Here is a 6622-nt window from a genome sequence, read left to right as displayed (position 1 = left end):
TTATTTTTTTTAAATCCTTCTTTTAAAAAGTCAGTATAATTTAAATGTCTCCTCAGTATGATTGAGAGTACCTTGCATGTGAAGTTATTTTAAAATTAGTGTTGCAATGAGTTGCAATCAGTGTGTTTTTTTTTTTTTTTTTTTTAAACGTACAATATCCAAATGTTTAAAGGAAGATCTGTTTTTCCAGTGCATTTTTTCATAATTCTGGAATACATTAGCTTGCTGTGAAAAATTGTGATTTTAAGTACAGTAAAGCATTTTTCATAAATTAAAAAAAAAAATAATGCATGTTTTTGTAGTTTTAAAGTGGGGTCAACAGGGCATCACACTAATGTGCTGTTTTTGGGGTCTTTGAAGTTCTGACATTTTAAAAGTCCAGCTGTGCAACATTCAACCTGCGAATGGGGCAATCGAGCTCCAGCCTCGCTGGGTCACTTTTTTTTTTTTTTGTGTGCAAATACCATTTTATTGTAGTTTTCTTTTGTACTTTTTGCAGCATGGAAGTTAGGAAGGTCACAATTTTTTTTAAAGCCACCCATTAAAACAAAAACTAAAAAGAAGGTACGCTCTCTTACCTTTATATACTTTGACTTGAGCATTCATTTTTTTGTTTTATCTTTTCTGCTATAAAATATTTTAAATAGAAAAACATTTATCTTTTGTCATTAAAATATACCTGGCATTCCATAACATTTGTTTTACACAATATAATTTACCCCAGTTTTTTATCACTGTATTATTTGGGAAAAGATCAAAAACCCTAAAATCTTTTGTTAAGGGTAGTCCTGGTAAATGTGGTTTAAACATCTTCCAAACCTGTTGTGCATTAGAAAAATTACTCATAACATGCTCTGAAGATTCTCCTTCTGTACAGCAATCTATAAGACCGTTTTTGCTTTATACTTTTTTAATTCTATCTATGTATCTAATTTTGTAATTAGGAACATTAGTTTGGAGAATGTCGTGTACAGGTGCTGGTCATAAAATTAGAATATCACGACAAAGTTGATTTATTTAAGTAATTCCATTCAAAAAGTGAAACTTGTATATTAGATTCATTCATTACACACAGACTGATGTATTTCAAATTTTTATTTCTTTTAATTTTGATGATTATAACTGACAACTAATGAAAGTCCCAAATTCAGTATCTCGGAAAATTAGAATATTGTGAAAAGGTTCAATATTGAAGACACCTGGTGCCACACTCTAATCGGCTAATTAACTCAGAACACCTGCAAAAGCCTTTAAATGGTCTCTCAGTCTAGTTCTGTAGGCTACACAATCATGGGGAAGACTGCTGACTTGACAGTTGTCCAAAAGACGACCATTGACACCTTGCACAAGGATGGCAAGACACAAAAGGTCATTGCTAAAGAGGCTGGCTGTTCACAGAGCTCTGTGTCCAAGCACATTAATAGTGAGGCGAAGGGAAGGACAAGATGTGGTAGAAAAAACTGTACAAGCAATAGGGATAACCACACCCTGGAGAGGATTGTGAAACAAAACCCATTCAAAAATGTGGGGGAGATTCACAAAGAGTGGACTGCAGCTGGAGTCGGTGCTTCAAGAACCACCACGCACAGACGTATGCAAGACATGGGTTTCAGCTGTCGCATTCCTTGTGTCAAGCCACTCTTGAACAAGAGACAGCGTCAGAAGCGTCTCACCTTTGGACTGCTGCCGAGTGGTCCAAAGTTATGTTCTCTGATGAAAGTAAATTTTGCATTTCCTTTGGAAATCAAGGTCCCAGAGTCTGGCCGAAGAGAGGAGAGGCACAGAATCCACGTTGCGTGAGGTCCAGTGTAAAGTTTCCACAGTCAGTGATGGTGTGGGGTGCCATGTCATCTGCTGGTGTTGGTCCATTGTGTTTTGTGAGGTCCAAGGTCAACGCAGCCGTCTACCAGGAAGTTTTAGAGCACTTCATGCTTCCTGCTGCTGATGAACTTTATGGAGATGCAGATTTCATTTTCCAACAGGACCTGGCACCTGCACACAGTGCCAAAGCTACCAGTACCTGGTTTAAGGACCGTGGTATCCCTGTTCTTGATTGGCCAGCAGACTCGCCTGACCTTAACCCCATAGAAAATCTATGAGGTATTGTGAAGAGGAAGATGCAATACGCCAGACCCAACAATTCAGAAGAGCTGAAGGCCACTATCAGAGCAACATGGGCTCTCATAACACCTGAGCAGTGCCACAGACTGATCGACTCCATGCCACGCCGCACTGCTGCAGTAATCCAGGCCAAAGGAGTCCCAACTAAATATTGAGTGCTGTACATGCTCATACTTTTCATGTTCATACCTTTCAGTTGGCCAACATTTCTAAAAATCCTTTTTTTGCATTGGTCTTAATTGATATTCTAATTTTCCGAGATACTGAATTTGGGACTTTCATTAGTTGTCAGTTATAATCAACATTAAAAGAAATAAACATTTGAAATACATCAGTCTGTGTGTAATGAATGAATCTAATATACAAGTTTCACTTTTTGAATGGAATTACTGAAATAAATCAACTTTGTCATGATATTCTAATTTTATGACCAGCACCTGTACATCTTCATGCCAAGTCTTTTGGCTTGTTTGGTATAGTTTTGCTTGCAGTCATTTTCCAGTGATCCCCTACTTTTTCTTTTGGAATTAATAAGATTTTGATTTGTTTTCTTTCTTTTATGGCTTTGCACAGTGGTTTCCAGTTGCTCCAAGAAACTTTCTTCTTTGAAATTGAGCGTTCCTATATACAGTGAAACCTCGGTTCACGAACGTCTCGGTACACATACAACTCGGTTTACGACCAAAGGGTTCGCCAAACTTTTGCCTCGGTTCACGACCACACACTCGGTATATGAACAAGCCAGTTTCCCTTTTCAGTTTGTGCACGCCGATGATTTTCGCACATGTTGCATTGTTCTTGGTCAGTGCGTGTGTGCTTTCACTGTGAACTCGTTGTACTCTATTTCATTTCCCTCCCGGTTCATACGCGCTGATTACTGTATTTAAGCACATGTTCAGCCTCTCCCTGTTCGTTGTTCTCAGTCAGACGTGCGTGCTTTACCTGTGAACTCTTTGTGCTCTACAGTATTTCATGTGCTTTTGCAGTTAACCATGGCTTCTAAGCACTGTAACCTCCTCTCCACCCAGTTCCTCCTCACTTCATGCCAGAACTCGACTCATGCAAGGTTAGTTTTCTTGGTGGTTTATGACTAGTTTTTGTATTACGGATTTTTCAAATGTTCATTTTTTGGTTCATAGCGTGAATTGTTGCAATGTTACTTTTCTTGGTGGTTTATTAAATTACAGATTTTTCAAATGTTCATTTTTTTCACCGTGCTTAAAAGTCATACAGCGATCGGGTTGTAAAGCTATTAGCGTGAACTCCTGCAATGTTAATTTCTTGGTTGCTTATGGTTGTTTTTTAAATAAAGTTTGGATTTGTTCTAATGTTCCTTTTTTTTTTTCCCCTGTGCTTAAAACTCATTAAAAAAAAAAAAAAAAAAAAAAAAAAAGTGTTTACAGGTATCGGGTCTTAAGGCTATAGTGCAAACTCTTGCAATGTTAGTTTTCTCTGTTAAGGTTTTCTCAGTGTTATTCAATATTTTTACATTTAGTTTACTATTATGATGTGCATTCTATGGTGTAATTAACTATATTTGTGCTTAAAAATCTTTAAAAAAAATATATTTACATACAGTTCGTACCCGTCTGGAACGGATTAGATCGATGGATAGATAGATTAATTGGGGGGAATTGCTTTGGTTCATGACCAAATTGGTTTACGAGTTTTGGAACGAAGTATGGTCGTGAACCGAGGTTCCACTGTACTTAATCAAGTCTCTATAATACTTGGGTATACTGAATTGCGTACATGTCTGGATTTTGGTTTTGTAAATTTTTAGTTTTCTCAAACCTGCTCCAACCATGTACTTTACCAGAGAGGCAGCATTCCTCTTTTCTCTTTTTTCCAAGTCGATTATTGTGGTTGCATTTTTAAAAGTTTCATTCATTCTTTTAATTCCCCCTCCCTTTTCCTTTGCCATCATTACTTTATTTCTCCCCAAAGGTTCCTACAGCAAGCCCCCCAAAAATTAAAAATAACATTGAATAATCTTCATTAAAATCTTTTTTGTGGTAAATAAATAGATCCCAAGTGTATACTTCTTGGGACTGTTATTGTTTTACTTAAACTTTACCCTCAAAGGCCGTCATCCATAATTTCCAGATGTTTAATAAACGTTTTAAGATCTTTTTTTGGTGTTTTCTCTAATCTTTTCTTCCTGTTTTCCGTTCCCCAAAAGGGATTCCCAATATTTTAATCCCTTTTTATTTTTATACCCAACGATCAAAACCGATTTCCAGGTCTAGGTTTAAAAGAGCGATGGACATGTTTCTTTACTATAATTGATAATGTCTCTTATTATGACCAAATTGTCTGTTATTTTTCTTTTTGTTATTCAATTTAACATGCCTGATCTGAATTAATAAAAGTTTTTAAGTCTCCTCTTTTATTCTGTTTGCTGTGACCTTACTCCACAATTTATAGTCTTAGCAGAGCAAAGTGGTTGGGTGCCAATTCTGAATTTTGTTTTAAAGTTTTCTAAAGTTTTTTTTTTAAATTAATGCCCCCTTCTTTCCATGTATGTGGGATGTCTTTCCTTTCAGCTACATCTTGAAGGACTTCCAATAGTCCATACTTTATTGTGTCACAGAAAGTATTATAAAATTCTGTTTGCAGGCCATTAAGTCCTGGGGTTTTATTTTTCTGGCACCACTTCAGGGCTTCCTCAATTTCTTGTAGAGTAATTGGTCTCTCCATTTTTTCTTTTGCCTCCTTATTCAATTCAAATTGCTGAGTATTTCATTGTTCTATTCTTTGCTGTCTCCTTCTGATGTAAAAAGGTCTTGAAAATATTGGGTTGTTACTTTCCTGTTCCTTTGCTTTGTTTTTTGTATATTGTTACAAGATCTTTTTATGTATTCTTCTGTAATTTTTTTTTGTAAGAAAAATCTTGTACGTCTTTCTCCTTCTTTTTCTTGTACTTGACTTTGGAATTTTATCTTCTCTTATTTTTCCTGGTGTATCTTTACTATTTCTTCTTTTGAAATTCTTGATCCATTATAATTCCTTTGTTCCCGAGATAATAAATGTTTTTCTTGCTGTTGTTGAATAACTCAATTTTGTGTTAATTTCTTAAATTCTTTTCCCTTCATTTTTTTCTGGAAGAATGCCCCACTATTCACTAGTTTGTTTATAAAAATCCTTTAATCTTTTCCATTCTTTGTTTTCATACTCTATCCTGATTTTCTTGTCTTCTAATAATTTTGTTTTACTCCTTTCTTCCTTCGTATTTTCTTCCACTTCCAAAATTAGTAAGTGGTGGTCAGTGAAGAAGGTTGGATTCATTTTGAAGCTTTAGATCTTGTGAGCTTATGAAAATGTAATTCTTGATTCTTTCCCCTCTTGCTTCTCTCCATGTGTGTCCTTCTTTTTTCCAAACCTCCTTAAAATTATCCTTCAAGTTGTGGTTCTCCAGAACTCCTTCTTTTTCCATTCACATCAATAACATGGTTAAAGTCCCCAGTTGAAGCATTTTTCTTATTTTCAGCAAGTACTACATTTAGTCGTTTGAGAAGTTCATACCTCTCATAAATTTCTGTTGGTGCATAAACATTAGTGACAGTGAAACTTGCTCCTTGTATTGTTTGGATGTTTGCACATATCAATCTACCTTGTACTAGGATCGTAATGCTCTCTATAGACAATTCTTAATGATAATTGCAATGCCTGAATTCCAATTTAACTTTGTACCAGAGATTAGAATTTTCCCTTTTTACCAACCTTCATCATATTGACTATAACATGCTAAGAAGGGAATAGCTCGTTCTTGTAAGCAAATTATGTCTGCTTCTGTTCTAAGAAAGTTTTATAAAAGACCTCTCTTTTTTTTGTTGTTGTTCTGACATTTATGGAAGTGATTTTTTTGGTGCTTAGATGTTTCCTTTTTCCACTTTTCGTTTTTCTTTCTTTGTCCTCTCTCCTCTCGTCGTTATCCCATTATATGTGTTACCTTTTCAAATGCTTTTAACCTCATCTCTCTGAAGAAATTGGGAATCTTCTTCTGTGGCACTTTTCTCCTGCACGATCGTTGGGGAGTCACTTTCTCTCTCCTCCTCCTCCTCTGTTGAGAGTTCATACCATTCGTGTTGCTGCTTCTTCTCTGGTTCTGGATTCAGTCAACTACTTATTGGTGATATATGGGGCTTCTTCCAACATCGATTGAGTTAGGCTGGCGTGTTTTATTGTGGTTTGTATTTTTTCCTTCTGCCTTTCTTTCCCGCACTTTAGTCCTCTCTAGATCTTCTTTTGGAAGGGCAAACTTGAAACTTGTGTCTCCTTCACTTGTTCTCTGGTCTTTGTTTCTAGGGGCTGGAGTTCAGTTACTTGAAGTTGTGCACTTGGCCTTCCCCATGGGTGTCAAGAAAAGTGAAGAGCTTAATACCTCCCTTCTTCGTTGTCTTCTCTTAAATCTATATGGATCAATTTTGTCTCATTATTTTTGACTGTGTGCATTCATAGAAGGTATGTTTTTTTTTCTGCCGCAGAGGTTCCATAACTG

The sequence above is a fragment of the Erpetoichthys calabaricus genome, chromosome 1 (genome assembly GCF_900747795.2).
Source record: "Erpetoichthys calabaricus chromosome 1, fErpCal1.3, whole genome shotgun sequence".
Taxonomy (NCBI): Eukaryota; Metazoa; Chordata; class Cladistia; order Polypteriformes; family Polypteridae; genus Erpetoichthys; species Erpetoichthys calabaricus.
This window is presented reverse-complemented; position numbering follows the sequence as displayed.